Raw genomic sequence first — 18,241 nt, forward strand, 5'->3', positions numbered from 1 at the left:
TATCACTTAAGTTATTCACCTTGACTCTACAGGATGTTTTAGTGTCTGTACTGGTGACGGAATGGTATCAACACAAATGGAAAATATCTCGTCCATTCTCTTTAAAAGAGATACAAACTAACTGTCAACAATCATACTAGAACTGATACATGCTTCCCAAGCTCTAGGCTCCTAAATCAGCCTTCAAAAGATCAAAGTCATGAGACCCGTCAGTATTATAGTTTCCATTAAAAACTATTGTTTGAAAGTAGTTAATGAACATATTTATCTGGGACACAAGATCCAACTTACAAAAGACAACCAGATAGCAAAGATCACCTGGCAAATTGACCTCACTCAGACGTCATTCGGGAAAATTGGGTACTATGCCAACCGACTATCCCCATAAATTTAAAGGACAAGGCTTACGACGTATACATTCTGCCAACAATAACGTATGGGTTTGGAACGATGACACAGTAAGCTTCGCACACCGTCTGCAGGCCTGCCTAATGACAAAAGAAAGAGCAACGCTTGCAAGGAGTCAGAGAGACAGGATCAATAATGATGAGAAGGAGAAGAATGGGGGGTCTATGGCGTTGTCGACCGAATGGTGAGACTCAAGTGGGTTGGGCAGGATACGTGGCTATGGATAATTTCAAATGGAACAATCCACTGATGCAGTGGCATCCGAGGGAATCAAAGAGAAGTGTCGGACATCGTCTGGCGGGGTGGAGAGACGTCACCCACCACCGCCCTGCAAAGGTCGGCTGAGAAATCTTTTGCAGAGGCCTCTCTTTAGGAACGGACGTCTAGAAGCTCAAGAAGAAGAATATTTAATAAAACAGTCACGAAGACACCTGAGCTTCATGTGCTTGGATGTTAACTAAATAGTCTTCTTCTTCTTTTTATTAGACCAGAAATAATGAGTTCATGAGTTAGTTTGTACTTTTTATTTCTAATAATCTTCTTTATAAACACTTTATGATAGCAGTCGCTAAATGCGTTCATGAATGAGATAGTACCAGTCGCTAAGAACCTTAATGAATTTAATTCAAGACATTCTGGGAAAGCGCTATAGGCTGTACATATGACACTCCTTTATTTCATTGGAGCACAACCGGTTTCGACCCTCTTGCTCGTTATCAGTTGCCTAAGTATAGAAAATTATGCATAAATACAAAAATTCATTTTAACTATTGTGTAAGAAAAGATACAAATCCACCAAATTACTCACAGAATATGGAAATTTGCCATGCAAATTACCAAATTTGTTCCGTATAGTCACATATTTCAACAACTGGCTCCGTCAAATAACTTTAATCTAAAATTGTAAAGAATATGGAACTACAACCCATAGAAATGAACAGCGTAATTAGTATCATGGTTTGTATGTGGCTCTTGCGTGAAAACTGACGAAGTTCACATCTATAAGAAAAAAGAACGAGAAACTTGCGAAATTCTTACCAGCTTCTTATCGAATAATATACACGGATAGATCAAAACGCGCTACTGGTACTCTGTCTAGGAAGACATGGAACGATTAAAATTGGTCCCTGAAATGCTGATGACAGCAGAATTTACAGGCGCTGAAGTGCGTTTCTCAACACGTTGATGAATACAAGGATTCTCGTAACACTACAAGTACTGAAACATCACGTCAAACAATGCCATAAGACGCCCTGGTGTATAACAAAATTCAGCGTATGGTGTACTTGCAGGAGAGGAACACCGAAGTTATTTATGTGTGCATAAAAGATTATTGCGGCCTTTACGGAAATGCAATTGCTTGAAATTTAACGAAAGAAATGATTACCACGGGGCAGTCAGAAACACCGTAACAGCCCATATTCGCATTTCGTACTTCAGTTCAAGGAAGCGTTAACAAGCAACCGGAAGTGAATGAAACAAATCGGGAAACGCGCGGTTCAAATTGCAGGAGAACATCGTAAAAATGAAGTAAACGCACGTACACCGCTCGTATATAAAACGAATAGTTATGAAAACTTTACGTAACAGTGGCACGCTTAAAATTCAATCATGGACGCTTTAAACATTATCTGCACCGAAACAGGAGAGTGGACTTTCCATTTTGTGAGTGCGGATAACTAGATGACATAAACCTTAACCTCACTGTAGTCACCTGTGGGCGATGGAAGCACACTACGGAACAGCGGACATCCTACTTCGTCAGTTGCTACAGTTGGGATACAGAGGACCTCAGAGCATCACAACGCTTCTGTATGTCGCCGATGTCGGGTCATTCAAACCACTATCGAATTTCCTTGTTGTATTGTGTGAAGATGTGACATTGTATGGCTCAATGGGTTTGGTTAATACACTACTGACCATTAAAATTGCTACATCACAAAGATGACGTGCTACAGACGCGAAATTTAACCGACGGGAAGAAGGTGCTGTGATATGCAAATGATTAGCTTTTCAGAGCATTCACACAAAGTTGGCGCCGGTGGCGACACTTACAACATGAGGAAAGTTTCCAATCGATTTCTCATACACAAACAGCAGTTGATCGGCGTTGCCTGGTGAAAAGTTGTTGTGATGTCTCCTGTAAGGAGGAGAAATGCGTACCATCACGTTTCCGACTTTGATAAAGGTCGGATTGTAGCCTGTGGCGATTGCGGTTTATCGTATCGCGACATTGCTGCTCATGTTGGTCGATATCCAATAACTGTTAGTAGAATATGGAATCGGTGGGTTCAGGAGGGTAATACGGAACGCCGTGCTGGATCCCAACGGCCTCGTATCACTAGCAGTCAAATGACAGGCACCTTATCCGCATGGCTGTAACGGAACGTGCAACCATTTCTCGATCCCTGAGTCAACAGATGGGGACATTTGCAAGACAACAACCATCTGCACGAACAGTTCGACGACTTTTGCAGCAGCGTGGACTATCAGCTCGAAGACCGCGGCTGCGGTTACCCTTGACGCTGTATCACAGACAGGAGCGCCTGTGATCGTGTACTCAACGACGAACCCTGGTGCACGAATGGCAAAACGTCATTTTTTCGGATGAATCCAGGTTTTGTTTACAGCATCATGATGGTCGCATCCGTGTTTGGCGACATCGCGGTGAATGCACATTGGAATCGTGTATTCGTTATCGCCTTACAGGCGTATCACCCGGCGTGATGGTATGGGGTGCCATTGGTTACACGTCTCTGTCATCTCTTGTTCGCATTGACGGCACTTTCAACAGTGGACGTTACGTTTCAGATGTGTTACGACCCGTGGTTCTACCCTTCATTCGATCCCTGTGAAACCCTACATTTCAGCAGGATAATGCACGACCGCATGTTGCAGGTCCTGTACGGGTCTTTCTGGATACAGAAAATGTTCGACTGCTGCCCTGGCTAGCAGATTCTCCAGATCTCTCACCAACTGAAAACGTCTGGTCAATGGTGGCCGAGCAACTGGCTCGTCACAATACGCCAGTCACTACTCTTGATCAACTGTGATATCGTGTTGAAGCTGCATTGGCAGCTGTACCTGTACACGGCGTCCAAGCTCTGTTTGACTCAGTGCCCAGGCGTATCGAGGCCGTTATTACTGTCAAAGGTGGTTGTTCTGGGTACTGATTTCTCAGGATCTATGCACCTAAATTGCGTGAAAATGTAATCACATGTCAGATCTAGTATAATATATTTGTTCAATGAATACCTGCATTTCTTTTTGGTGTAGCAATTTTAATGGCCAGTAGTGTACGTTATGCTGTAAAGAATACTAATCGTGTAATATGTGGCATGGCTGTATAACTGTCAAAACAATGCCACTTATGTAAACAATCATCATGTTACACTTAATTAAGCAGTACGACCACAGAATCTGAATCTTTAAGACAGCATCCTCAAACATCATCAGGTCGTCGGCAGAGTTTTCTTTCAACGTTTGTGCGAAGAAATTTGTTCAACAGTTTCTACGCCGCAAGATGTCTCGTAATGTTCTCACAGATAATAAGCTCTTGGACGTTACACCCTTTATCTCGTGCGATAAACAAAGCTCTGTGGACAACACAGATAATCGTTTTTCACGCTTATCTCGGCTGCCACAGTTACAGTCTGCACCTGGCACATCGATACCCGTGGCAGTTACCGAAAATCTTAAATTGTCAACATGACTCTGAGGATCGTGACTCCGTTCGAATTTTTTATCATATTTAAAATTTTAGAGGCAAGTGACTTTTAAGATACGAAACTCAAATTCGGGAAACGGGCGGTGCAAATTACCGTCAGGCCACCTGATTCCTGTATCTCATAAGGCGATTGCTGCCATTGTCCCCTACTGAAATTGATGGATTATTTGTTTCTGTATCCTTGTTCAGTCCGTATTTAGTGATCTCAATACCGAATTAAGGGTAAAATCTCAGCTCCATTTTTCAAAAGTTAGAAATTCGAACGAAACACAAACTTCACTTCACACAGACTAAGGGTCGTGTATCTCTCTTTCTGAAAGAAAGAAAGTCGTTATAGAACATTATTTTTGCAATTTATTTGGAAGATCTAACTGATTTGATGCTTTAAATCGTGAGTCATTGCGCTCCTCATTTATTAGTTTCTTTCATTTCTGTTCTGTTTTGAACCTGTACATTTCTAGATTCATCGTTGTCGGCTTTTTCCTTTATTTTGCAGCGAATTTGCTATCGTTCCATAATTAAAATACTTCACGGTGTGTTCACACTATTTTGAAGGATATAAGTACACTGATATTATAGTCAATGCTGAGGTATAGCAATAATTTCCAGATTCACTTAGTGTTTGTTAACTCATTATTATTCTGATTATAAGTCATTTATTTTTCTTTTTTGCAGCCATATTTTAACGTAGCGCTGAAAGTTCTGTTTACTTTGTACTCCTGCCCAGAGAAAAAAGTACGTCACGAACTATTATGCCTTAAGTTTTTCGCCACACTTGCAGTATCAGTTTATCTTAGCCGTAGATGACTGTACTTCATTCCTCTTAAGATGACAGTGATTTCAAGAGTTTCTGAATTTTCTAAGATAACTGCCGGTAGCATTGGCAACACCCAGGAATCCGTAAGAAACAGCAGGCGCTTCTGTTGCTGCGCAAGGTAAGCGAAGCAATATTTGCCACCTATAGCGAAATATAGCACTTCAGAATGTGACGAAACAAAGCTTGCTACTTAAGTGTTTTCTCTCTGTCTCCCTCCTTCCACTTCTCGATCCCAAGAACATTACGGAACATCATTTAGCAAAGGCCGTTACCACTAGCGGTGTGCTGCTTCAACAGTCGTTTCGACTAAATATCTAGGTATATATGAAGGGCCGGCCGGTGTGGCCGTGCTGTTCTAGGCGCTTCAGTCTGGAACCGCGTGACCGCTACGGCCGCAGGTTCGAATCCTGCCTCGGGCATGGATGTGTGTGATGTCCTTAGGTTAGTTAGGTTTAAGTAGTTCTAAGTTCTAGGGGACTGATGACCATAGATGTTAAGTCCCATAGTGCTCAGAGCCATTTGAACCATTTTTTATATATGAAGGTAGTATCTGTTACCGAAAGAACAGATGCCATTGATGACCTTGCAGCTTCTCTGGAATGAAATGATAATTAAATCGACATCCTAGCTGCAAACAGGCGTTGATATACATCATTGGAGACATGTTAAAAATGTGTGCCCCGACCGGGACTCGAGCCCGGGATCTCCTGCTTTCGGGAACTGATACTACCTTCATATATAGTTAAAATATGGCTACCCGCCCATTGACCTTCTTGTGCCAACACACACGCTATGCCCCAACTCGTACAGGACCTGGTAGATTAATCTGCCACGAGTAATGAGTGTGACGGGCAAACATATGCTGGGCGCACTACGAATGTAGTAGTGGACGTGTTGGGAATGTGAGTCTCACGGGGAGCGTGCAAGGGATAAGTCCCTGCAGGCGCACTATCCTCTGTGCCTTCGGTGGCTCCGATGGACGGAACGTCTGCCATGTAAGCAGGAGATCCCGGGTTCGAGACCCGGTCGGGGCACACGTTTTCAACATGTCCCCTATGACGTATATCAACGCCTGTTTGCAGCTAGGGTGTCGATTTAATTATCATTTCATAAACATCTAGGTGTAACACTGCAAAGCGATATGAGCACGTAAGGTCCGCAGTAGGAAAGATGAGTAAGCGACTTCGGCTTATTGAGAGAATTCTATGAATGTGTAATTCATTTATAAGGAAGACTCCGTATAGAACACGTACGATCCATTCTTGAGAGCTGATAGAGTGTTTGGGATTCCTAACAGGTCAAATTAAAACAAGGCACCGAAGTAATTCAGGGTGTGCTATTAGATTTGTTACCGGTAGGTTCGATCAGCACGCGAGTGTTACTGAAAGGTTCCGTGAATTCATATTGGAATACCTGGAGGGAAGACGACGTTCTTTCGATAACCACAGTGAAGAAAATTTAGAGAACCAGCGTTTGCGGCTGAGTGCAGAACGATTGTATTGCACCAATGTACGTCTCGCGTAAAGACGGCGAAGACAAGACAACAGAAGTCATAGCTCGTACGGACGCATTTAGTGCTTTTTCCTCATTTCATTAGAGAGTGGAACAGGAAGTGACATTAATACGCCGTATGGTGGCTTGCAGAGAATGTAAGTAGATTTAGGTATAGTTATGAGGAAAACAATTTCACAGCCATTCTAATCACTGCCGTCTCCTGCAGCTACTAAGAACAAGCTAACAAAATGACTTCTGTACCGAAGCTAACAATATAACATACAGTTGCCTGTAACGCGATCACAGTGGAGTTTGTCACTGTTTACAGTTCACGACTGTCTGTCGAAGATGGAGCAGTACTCGATACAAAAGCTCAGAAGCATATTTCTGAGCTTCCCAAACAATTAAGTTCGCTACTTTTACTCTTCATATAATTACTAGTCTTGGAAACAAACGAATTAACCTCCTGATGTATTTTAGATATTTCCGCTCAGTAATGTCTTATGGAATAATTTTCTGTGGTAACTCATCACTTAGAAAGTATGTAAAGGTTCCACAAAAGGGAGCAAAAATGGCTCTGAGCACTATGGGACTTAACATCTGAGGTCATCAGTCCCCTAGAACTTAGAACTACTTAAACCTAACTAACCTAAGGACATCACACACATCCATGCCCAAGGCAGGATTCGAACCTGCGACCGTAGCGGTCGCGCGGTTCCAGACTGACGTGCCTAGAACCGCTCGGCCACTCCGGCCGACAAAAGGGTGCAGTAAGAATAATATGTGGTGTTTACCCACGGACGTCATGCAGGTACATCCTCAAGGAGCTACGCATTTTGATTGTATCGTCACAGTACATATATTCGTTAATGAAATTCGTCATAAATAATCCATTACAATTTGAGAAGAAAAGTGAGACCCACACCTACAACACTTAAGGAGGGAGGATGATATTTATTACCCGTTATTATTGCTGTCACTGACCGAGAAAGGAGTTCAATATGCAGCAAAAAATATCTTCGCTCATATTTTGCCCAATAACATAAAATGTCTGACAGTTAGGAAAGCAAATTAAAAAAAATGTTTCTAAGTGTAGTTGCGTGAATCGGACTAAAAAAATAATGTGTTTATTAATGTTAACAAAATGGCTCTAATCACTATGGGACTTAACATCTGAGGTTATCGGTCTCCTGCACTTAAAACCACTTAAACCTAACTTAACCTAAGGACGTCACACACGCCCATGCCAAAGGCAGGATTCGAACCTGCGACCGTAGCAGCAGCGCGGTTCCGGACTGAAGTGCCTAGAGCCGCTCGGCCACAGTGGCCGGCCCGATGTTAAAACTAATCATGCATACATAACGCGTAAACTGACTTTTTCCGCATCACTTCACCAAAAGAATCGTTCAAATGATCTATGGAACATGTAACTAACTAACTAACTCACATACATGTATTTAATGCATGGTGCGGAAGGATGCAGTGCCTCTAAGCCGGATCGAATATATAGGCAAAACCTTTCCTGATTAGAAGAATATTACCGCTGTAGCTAGAAACTTCAAGGTACCGAATGCTGGTCAAGGTTCTAGTCAACGATGTTTTTGCACATTAGAATATAACATGACGCTGGCCATACTAGAAGATTCATCAAAAGCAGCCCCTGTGATAAATGGCGTTGTGGACGACAAGATACTTTTTTTTTTTTCGAAACCGGTGTTCAATGATGTGAGTGGACTGAGTTTAATGTTTGGAGTGCGACTGGCGATCGTAACTTCGAACAGTTCCTATGAGCTTAAGTTATTGATGTAGAGGGTATTTTCTCTATTAAAAAGTTATATTCATTTACAAGTATTGCTTTCTTACCTTAGGCCCTCAACTTAAAATCCCCAGCCATACACATATTTCTTACCTTCAAAGTTTGGCATACTTTGTACTTATGGAAAATGCCAAGTTGCGTAGGACGAAGGGCATTCTATAAGTAATGTCCACATTTTTTTATAAAGCTATTACTATACATACACAAACGTCCTTGTTGGTGTTTCACATTTGATGTTTGTTATGTGCACCGGTTAAGTTTCGAACAGTTCTGGCAGATGGCAGAGACGTAGTACAGGGTGAAAATGGCGTCTACATACACTCAAGTTACAAGAAGCGTGCTGTTATCGAATTCTTGTGTGTAGAAAAAGAAACTGTGGTGAATATCCATAAACTCTGGTTTGTGAGGCGCTCAACTGTGCTGTCCTCAGCGCCCGTACAAAGTCCCAATTTTTTCACAGTCCAATTTTTTACTCAGTCCAGTCTAGCCACTGACACGAATTATGATGATGATGATAATGAAATGATGAGGACAATACAAACACCCAGTCCTCGGGCAGAGAAAATCCCCAACCTGGCTGGGAATCGAACCCGGGACCCCATGAGCCACAGGCAGCAACACTAGCCACTAGACCCCGAGCTCCGGACGTGTATGGCGATGCTGCAGCTGATAGGAGTACAGTTGGGCGATGGGTAAAGAAAGTTGCAGCTTCAGGAAATGCAGAAACAGGGCTCCATGGTCAGCCACGCTCGGGACGTCCTGTCACAGGCACTGCTCCAGACATGCTGAATCGTGTGGATGCTCGAAAACTGGCTCTACACACTTTGAAGATGATGAGAGTGTCAGTCATGCAGTGACAACATGGCTACGCCTACAAGACAAGAGCTTTTACCAGCAGGGAATACGTGCTCTTCCACAACGTTGGCGTACGTCCATAGAACGTGATGAAGATTACGTAGAAAAAGAAGATGTATGTTGTCACCAAATTCTGACTCTTAACAATAGATATGTTCTGAGAAAAAAATGGGGCATTACTTATCGAACGACCCTCGGAGTTTGGGACACACCCCTCTTCAGTATCATCAAGGGGACCACCGTCTTTATGTTCACTAATCTCAGACTCTTTGAGACACTGTGGCCAGCTTTGAGATATAATTCCTCAGATTTATGACCTGTCTGCTGATTAGGAACAGCAGGCTACCAGCTCTATTGCTCTTGCGCGTTAAATAATGGTAAACAATTCTTTATTCACCAGAAAGAAAATAAATTTGTACATCAGCAGTCTCGGTTGCAATACAGACAAGCTACTGAACAATAAAATTGGAGCAGAAACTATCCGACTGCATTAAAAGAAAGGAGAACTCACAAAATAAGAAGTAAATTTAAATCCCTGTCGAACAAGGAAGATCACTTTTAAGCCAGTAGTCGTTTCCTGCTCTCAGAGAGGAAGAACGAGGAGGGGAGGTGCATTGGTCATTGAAAACATGACATGTAAGTCTTGTATGTTCAAGTGCTTAGATCGAATCAGTTTTGATAAAACACTAAGATCAAGCACTGGAGGATGATTCACGTACTGGTATCATATACTGTTCCATCCCCAAAACTATCTGATCAAAAGTATTCGGACACCTACTATTGGATTTTAATGTGGCGTGTCCACCCTTCATCTTTATGACGGCCTGAACTCTACTGGGGACAGTGAATGTTGGCCGGCCGGTGTGGCCGAGCGATTCTAGGCGCTTCAGTCTGGAACCGCGCTTCTGCTCCGGTCGCAGGTTCGAATCCTGCCTCGGGCATGGATGTGTGAGATGTCCTTAGGTTAGTTAGGTTTAAGTAGTTCTAAGTTCTAGGGGACTGATGACCGCAGATGTTAAGTCCCATAGTGATCAGAGCCATTTTTGAACCACTGAATGTGGTGTCTGGATGTCTGTGGGGAAAGGCTTCCTCAAGAGTCGGAACTGGAGAAGGTAGTGAAGCTGTAAGCTGCGGGATGCAGCCATGTCAACGTTATAATTCATCCCAGAGGCGTTCCATTGGGTCTAGATGGAGACTCCAAGGAGGCCAGTCCATTTCTAGAATGTTACTGTGGGCAAACCGTTGCCTTACACACGTTGTTTTATGACGGGATGCACTGTCAAACAGATACGAACAATCATAGACCCCGAACTGTTCCCCCATTGCGCTCAGTACACAATGGCGTAATATGTTCGAATCCTTCCGCATTTAAAGTTTTCCTAAGCGTAATAAGAGGATAACACCCTAACCATAAAAAACAGCTCCCCACCGTAACACCACCTTCTCTGTACTTGACTTTTGGCACTACACACGATGGCAGGTAACTTCCTCCAGGCACTCGCCCAACTCAAATCCTTCCTTCGGCTTGCCTCAGACAGATTCCATCCATCCACTGTTCAGTGGCGTGACTCTGTACAAGACCTCAAGGATCTACTACACAATGTGCGGATCATGACGAGCTGCTCGGCCGTTCTAATCGATTCTTTTTAACTTACTACGCATGGCCATTGTGTCTAGAGTGAATACCGACAGATACAAAACTGTAAGACAGGGAATAGTCGGGCACTGTATCAAATGGTACAGTGTGAAGACGTCAAGTACGTGGCTGGACGAGCGTATTAAAAGCGGAGAATTCCAGCATAGAGCGCAGCCAATGCACTCTCGTCTTGAGCCGTGTGGTAAGCTGTGAGGAGCTGTATCTCGCACCCCATACCGACGCAGCTGCTTGGTAGGCGATCCGAATCACTGTCGGATACAAGAAAGGCATGCTTCATGTCGCTCGGTGCGACTAATTGCTCTGTATCGAACGGAGCGGTTAACGACACATTTCGCATCAGACCGACTAGTGACGATGGTCTGGTGTGATAAGGAATATATGCCTGTTATCAGTTGCGCAATAGAGATATAAGAAAGAGACTACGCAGTACTTTCCAAGAAATAAGACCTCGTATTTGTCGTTACAGAGAAACTTCATTCTGCTATCTCTTACAAATTGATTCTTTAATACCCTAACATAAACGAAGTGTTTCCATTTAGATTTCATTAACCTGACTTATTAAATCAGGACTTTTGTCCTTTCTTAATCTTCTGAAGACAATAGCCGTCATTTTCCATTAAATTTAAATACACTGACGGAAAAAAATCACAGCATCAAGAACGAGTAGTGCATCATAAACTAAAGTTGGTAGGCGTGTTAGTTCATCTGAAAGATGATGTCTACATCTACATATACATCTACATGGATACTCTGTAAATCACATTTAAGTGCCTGGCAGAGGGTTCATCGAACCACCTTCACAATTCTCAATTATTCCAATCCCGTATAGCACGCAGAAAGAATGAACACCTATATCTTTCCGTACGAGCTCTGATTTCCTTTATTTTATCGTGGTGATCGTTCCTCCCTATGTAGGTCGGTGTCAACAAAATATTTTCGCATTCGGATGAGAAAGTTGGTGATCGGTATTTCGTTAGAAGATTCCGTCGCAACGAAAAAGCCTTTCTTTTAACGATTTCCAGCCCAAATCCTGTATCATTTCTGTGACACTCTCTCCCATATTTTGCGATAATACAAAACGTGCTGCATTTCTTTGAACTTTTTCGATGTACTCCGTCAGTGCTATTTGGTAAGGATCCCACACCGCGCAGCAGAATTCTAAAAGAGGACGGACAAGCGTAGTGTAGGCAGTCTCTTTAGTAGGTCTGTTACATTTTCTAAGTGTCCTGCCAATAAAACGCAGCCTTTGGTTAGCCTTCCCCACAACATTTTCTATGTGTTCTTTCCAATTTAAGTTGTTCGTAATTGTAATACCTAGGTATTTAGTTGAATTTACGGCGTTTAGATTAGACTGATTTATCGTGTAACCGAAGTTTAACGAGTTCCTTTTAGCACTCATGTGGATGACCTCACACTTTTCGTTATTTAGCGTCAACTGCCACTTTTGGCACCATTCAGATATTTTTTTCTAAATCGTTTTGCAGTTAGTTTTGATCTTCTGATAACTTTATTAGTCGATAAACGACAGCGTCATCTGCAAACAACCGAAGACGGCTCCTCTGATTGTCTCCCAAATCGTTTATATAGATAAGGAACAGCAGAGGGCCTATAACACTACCTTGGAGAACGCCAGAAATCACTTCTGTTTTAGTCCATGACTTTCCGTCAATTACTACAAACTGTGACCTCTCTGACAGGAAATCGCAAATCCAGTCACGTAACTGTGTTTCGCGCCAGTCACATAAAACTGGCGCTAGTAGAGCCACTGTGAGGATGTAAATTAGGTTTGCCTTAAATACACGCTGTAAAGAAGCCATTATCAACAGCTCACTGAGTTTGGACGAGGTCGTGTAATAGGGCTACGAGAAGCTGGATGTTCGTTCTCAGATATTGCAGAAAGACTTGATGGATAATTGGTGGGAATGTGTAACCAGTGTACATGCTCGCTGGCAACAGTGATGACGAGAGAATACTGTCGCAAGAAGACCTGTCTCTGGGCGGCCACGTTTCACTACCTTCTGAGGCTCTGGCTCACCGTATTGCATCTGCAGCAGCAATTTGAGCAGCAGTTGGCACCACAGTGACAACAAAGCGGTTACTTCGAGGACAGCTCCGAGCCAGACGGTCTGAGCGTGCATTCCTCTGATCCCAAAGTACCGCCATATGCGACTTCGGTGATGTCAAGCGGCAGCTCATTGGAGGGTAGGGAGGAAGTCTGTTGTTTTTCCTGAAGGAAGCTGGTCTTGCCTCGGTGCCAGTGGTGGCCGTGTGTTGGTTATCTGGAGGCCAGTTGAGGGCCTGCACCCAACTTGTCTGCATTCTAGACACACTGAACCTACACCTGGAGTTATGACCTGGCCTGCGACTTCGTATGACAGCATGAGCAGTCTCGTGGTTATCCCATGCACCCTAACAGAAAATTTGTACGTGAATGTGGTGATTCGACCGAATGTGCTGCTACTCATGAACAGCATTCCAGGGGGCAGGATGAGATTTTCACCTTGCAGCGGAGTGTGCGCTGATATGAAACTTCCTGGCAGATTAAAACTGTGTGCCGGGCCGAGACTCGACCTCGGGACCTTTGCCTTAAACAGCAGCTGGCACCATAGTGACAACAAAGCGGCTACTTCGTGGACAGCTCCGAGCCAGACGCTCTGAGCGTGCGTTCCTCTGATCCCAAACTACCGCCATATGCGACTTCAGTTTTAATCTGCCAGGAAGTTTCATATCAGCGCACACTCCGCTGCAGAGAGAAAATCTCATTCTGGAAACATCCCCCAGGCTGTGGCTAACCCATGTCCCCGCAATATCCTTTCTTTCAGGAGTGCTAGTGCTGCAAGGTTCGCAGGAGAGCTTCTGTACAGTTTGGAAAGTAGGAGACGAGGTACTGGCAGAAGTAAAGCTGTGAGTACCGGGCGTGAGTCGTGCTTGGGTAGCTCAGTTGGTAGAGCACTTGCCCGCGAAAGGCAAAGGTCCCGAGTTCGAGTCTCGGCCCGGCACACAGTTTTAATCTGCCAGGAAGTTTCTTTCCAGGGGCCGTTTTCGAACAGGATAACGCTGGCTCACATACCGCTTTTGTAACCCAACATACCGTACAGAATGTCGACATGTTGCCTCGGCCAGCTCGATCACCAGATCCGTCTCTAATCGAGCGCATATGCGACATCATCAGACGACAAATCCAGCGTCCTTCACTGTCATCGGTTTGTTGTCGAATCATGGAACATATTTTGTGTTCAGACATAACGACCATTCTAGACTCTGAGAAGCTCATCTGCAGAAACCAGCACGGTTTTAGGAAATAGCTGACACAAGAGACACAGCTGGCCCTCTTTGTGCATGATATACAACAGGCTCTAGATACCCGCTCCCAGGTTGATATCATATTTCTCGACTTTCGAAAGGCGTTCGACTCAGTTACGCACTGTCGCTTGCTACAAAAAGTGCGCGCTTACGGTCTATCCGATAACATATGAGGTTGGAATAGGAAGTTTTCTAACAGACAGAGAACAGTACGTCGTCCTGAACGGCGTGACTTCAACAGAAACAACTTCAGATGTGCCCCAGGGCAGAGTAATAGGTTCTCTGCTTTTCACGATTTACATAAACGATCTGGTTGATGGCGGCCTTAGACTGTTTGCCGATGATGCTGTTGTCTACAGGAAAGTAGTAGCATACGAAAGTTGTGAACAAATCAATGAGGATTTGCAGAAAATAAATGCGTTGTGTAATGACTGGCAGTCATCTCTCAATATTAGTAATTGTAACCTACTGCATGTAATAAGGCGAAAACCCCCGTTAATGTACGAGTACAAAACAAATGCCTAGTCTTTGGAAGTGGTAACGTCCTTCAAGTATCTGGGTGTAACTATTCGAAATGATCTCAAATGTAATGATCAGATTACACAAGTAAGGTCAAGGCGAACTCTGGATTGCCGTTTATTGGTAGAATCCTGAAGCGATGCAGTCCTGCAACAAAGGAAATAGCTTACAATACGTTAGTTCGTCCAGTCTTGGAGTATTGTTCGTCTGTGTGGGAACCTTACCAGTTGGGTCTGATTTAAGAGATTGAGAAGGTCCAAAAAAGAGCGGCAAGATTCGTGACTGGTACATTCAGCAATCGCGAGAGCGTTACAAATCTTATAGAAAGTTTGAAGTGGGACACACTCGCAGATAGACGGCGCGCTAAATAGAAGGGGCTGCTCACTAACTTCCGAAATCCGATCTTCACCGAGGATTTAGAGCATATATTATTACCACCAACTTTCAAACAGCGCAATGATCACCATTCAAAGATGAGGGAAATAAGAACTCGTACTGAGGCGTTCAGCCAGTTGTTTTTCCTTCACGCGATCCGCGAATGGAACAGACGGGGGGAGAATCTGACTTTGGCGCGAATTGTGCCCTCCGCCACACACCGCTTGGTGGCTAGCGGAGTATATATGTAGATGTAGAAGCAGCGTTAACCGTCTCTGTGTTGACCGACCAAGTCCATCAGGCATGGAACTACATCATCCCACAAACTGACAGCCGCCACCTGTACTGCACAATGCATGCACGTTTGTATACTTGCATTCAACATGCTGGCGGTTACACCGGTTATTAATGCACCAGATTTCACATTTGCCCTGGCTTTTCTATGACATACATTAACCCGTCGTCTTGCAATGTTCATCACTTAAATATGTCACCTAGACAAATGTATACACGAAATTTCATTGTTGTTGTTGTTGTTGTAGTCTTCAGATCTGAGACTGGTTTGATGCAGCTCTCCATGCTACTCTATCCTGTGCAAGCTTCTTCATCTCCCAGTACTTACTGCAATCTACATCCTTTTGAATCTACTTAGTGTATTCATCTCTTCGTCTCCCTCTACGATTTTTACCCTCCACGCTGCCCTCCAATACTAAATTGGTGATCCCTTGATGCCTCAGAACATGTCCTACCAACAGATCCCTTCTTCTAGTCAAGTTGTGCCAGAAACTCCTCTTCTCCCCAATCCTATTCAATACCTCCTCATTAGTTATGTGATCTACCCATCTAATCTTTAGCATTCTTCTGTAGCACCACATTTCGAAAGCTTCTATTCTCTTCTTGTCCAAACTAGTTATCGTCCATGTTTCACTTCCAAACATGGCTACACTCCATACAAATACTTTCAGAAACGACTTACTGACACTTACATCTATACTCGATGTTAACAAATTTCTCTTCTTCAGAAACGCTTTCCTTGCCATCGACAGTCTACATTTTATATCCTCTTTACTTCGACCATCATCAGTTATTTTGCTCCCCAAATGGCAAAACTCCTTTACTACTTTCAGTGTCTCATTTCCTAATATAATTTCCCTCAGCATCACCCAACTTAATTCGAATACATTCCATTATCCTCGTTTTGCTTTTGTTGATGTTCATCTTATATCCTCCTTTCAAGACACTGTCCATTCCGTTCAACTGCTCTTCCAAGTCCTTCGCTGTGTCTGACAGAATTACAATGTCATCAGCGAACCTTAAAGTTTTTGTTTCTTCTCCATGGATTTTAATACCTATTCCGATTTTTTTTTGTTTTCTTTACTGTTTGCTCAATATACAGATTGAGTAACATCGGGGAGAGGCTACAACCCTGTCTCACTCCCTTCCCAACCACTGCTTTCCTTTCATACCCCTCCACTCTTATAACTGCCATCTGCTTTCTGTACAAATTGTAAATGGCCTTTCGCTCCCTGTATTTTACCCCTGCCACCTTCAGAATTTGAAAGAGAGTATTCCAGTCAACATTGTCAAAAGCTTTCTCCAATCCTACAAATGCTAGAAACGTAGGTTTCCCTTTTCTTAATCTAGCTTCTAAGATAAATCGTAAGTTCAGTATTGCCTCACGTGTTCCCATATTTTTACGGAATCCAAACTGATCTTCCCAGAGGTCGGCTTCTGCAAGTTTTTCCATTCGTCTGTAAAGAATTCGCGATAGTATTTTGCAGCCGTGGCTTATTAAACTGATAGTTTGGTAATTTTCACATCTGTCAACGCCTGCTTCCTTTGGGATTGGAATTATTATATTCTTCTTGAAGTCTGAGGGTATTTCGCCTGTCTCATACACTTTGCTCACCAGATGGTAGAGTTTTGTCATGACTGCCTCTCCCAAGGCTGTCAGTAGTTCTAATGGAATGTTGTCTACTCCGGGGGCCTTGTTCCGACTCAGGTCTTTCAGTGCTCTGTCAAACTCTTCACGCAATATCATATCTCCCATTTCATCTTCATCTACACCCTCCTTCCTTTCTATAACATTGCCCTCAAGAACATCGCCCTTGTATAGTCCCCCTATATTCTCCTTCCACCTTTCTGCTTTCCCTTCTTTGCTTAAACTGGGCTTCCATCTGAGCTCTTGATATTGATGCAAGTGGATCTCTTTTCTCCAAAGGCCTCTTTAATTTTCCTGTGGGCAGTATCTATCTTACCGCCAGTGAGATAAGCCTCTAGATCCTTACATTTGTCCTCTAGCCATGCGTGCTTAGCCATTATGCACTTCCTCTCGATCTCATTTTTGAGACGTTTGTATTCCTTTTTGCCTGCTTCATTCACTGCATTTTTATATTTTCGCCTTTCATCAATTAAATTCAGTATTTCTTCTGTCACCCAAGGATTTCTACTAGCCGTCGTCTTTTTACCTACTTGATCCTCTGCTGCCTTCACTACTTCATCCGTCAAAGCTACCCATTCTTCTTCTACTGTATTTCTTTCCCCCATTCCTGTCAATTGTTCCCTTATGCTCTCCCTGAAACTCTGTACAACCTCTGGTTTATTCAGTTTATCCGGGTCCCATCTCCTTAAATTCCCACCTTTTTGCAGTTTCTTCAGTTTTAATCTACAGTTCAACCAATAGATTGTGGTCAGGGTCCACATCTGTCCCTGGAAATGTCTTACAATTTAAAACCTGGTTCCTCAATCTCTGTCTTACCATTATATAATCTATCTGAAATGTGTCAGCATCTCCAGGATTCTTCCATGTATACAACCTCCTTTTATGATTCTTGAACCAAGTGTTAGCTATGATTAAGTTGTACTCTGTGCAAAATTCTACCAGGCGGCTTCCTCTTTCATTTCTTACCCCCCCAGTCCATATTCACCTACTACGTTTCCTTCTCTTCCATTTCCTACTATCGAATTCCAGTCACCCATGAGTATTAAATTTTCGTCTCCCTTCACTATCTGAATAATTTCTTTTATCTCATCATACGTTTCTTCAATTTCTTCGTCATCTGCAGAGCTAGTTGGCATATAGACTTGTACTACTGTCGTAGGCGTGGGCTTCGTGTCTATTTTGGCCACAATAATGCGTTCACTATGTTGTTTGTAATAGCTTACCCGAACTCCTATTTCTTTTATTCATTATTAAACCTACTCCTGCATTACGCCTATTTGATTTTGTATTTATAACCCTGTATTCACCTGACCAAAAGTCTTGTTCCT

At 43.2% G+C, this 18,241-nt stretch overlaps 1 protein-coding gene and 1 non-coding gene across 2 annotated transcripts in view; one reads left to right on the forward strand and one right to left on the reverse strand.

Annotated features, from left to right (window-relative positions):
- LOC124622363 (V-type proton ATPase 16 kDa proteolipid subunit-like) overlaps window positions 1-18,241 on the reverse strand; it is a 44,315-nt gene that overhangs the window by 3,030 nt on the left and 23,044 nt on the right. The gene's annotated exons all lie outside the window — the stretch shown is intronic.
- Window positions 13,700-13,774, forward strand: Trnas-cga. Its single transcript has one exon. It is a non-coding gene; the product is annotated as a tRNA-Ser (tRNA).

The sequence above is a fragment of the Schistocerca americana genome, chromosome 7, assembly GCF_021461395.2.
Source record: "Schistocerca americana isolate TAMUIC-IGC-003095 chromosome 7, iqSchAmer2.1, whole genome shotgun sequence".
NCBI lineage: Eukaryota > Metazoa > Arthropoda > Insecta > Orthoptera > Acrididae > Schistocerca > Schistocerca americana.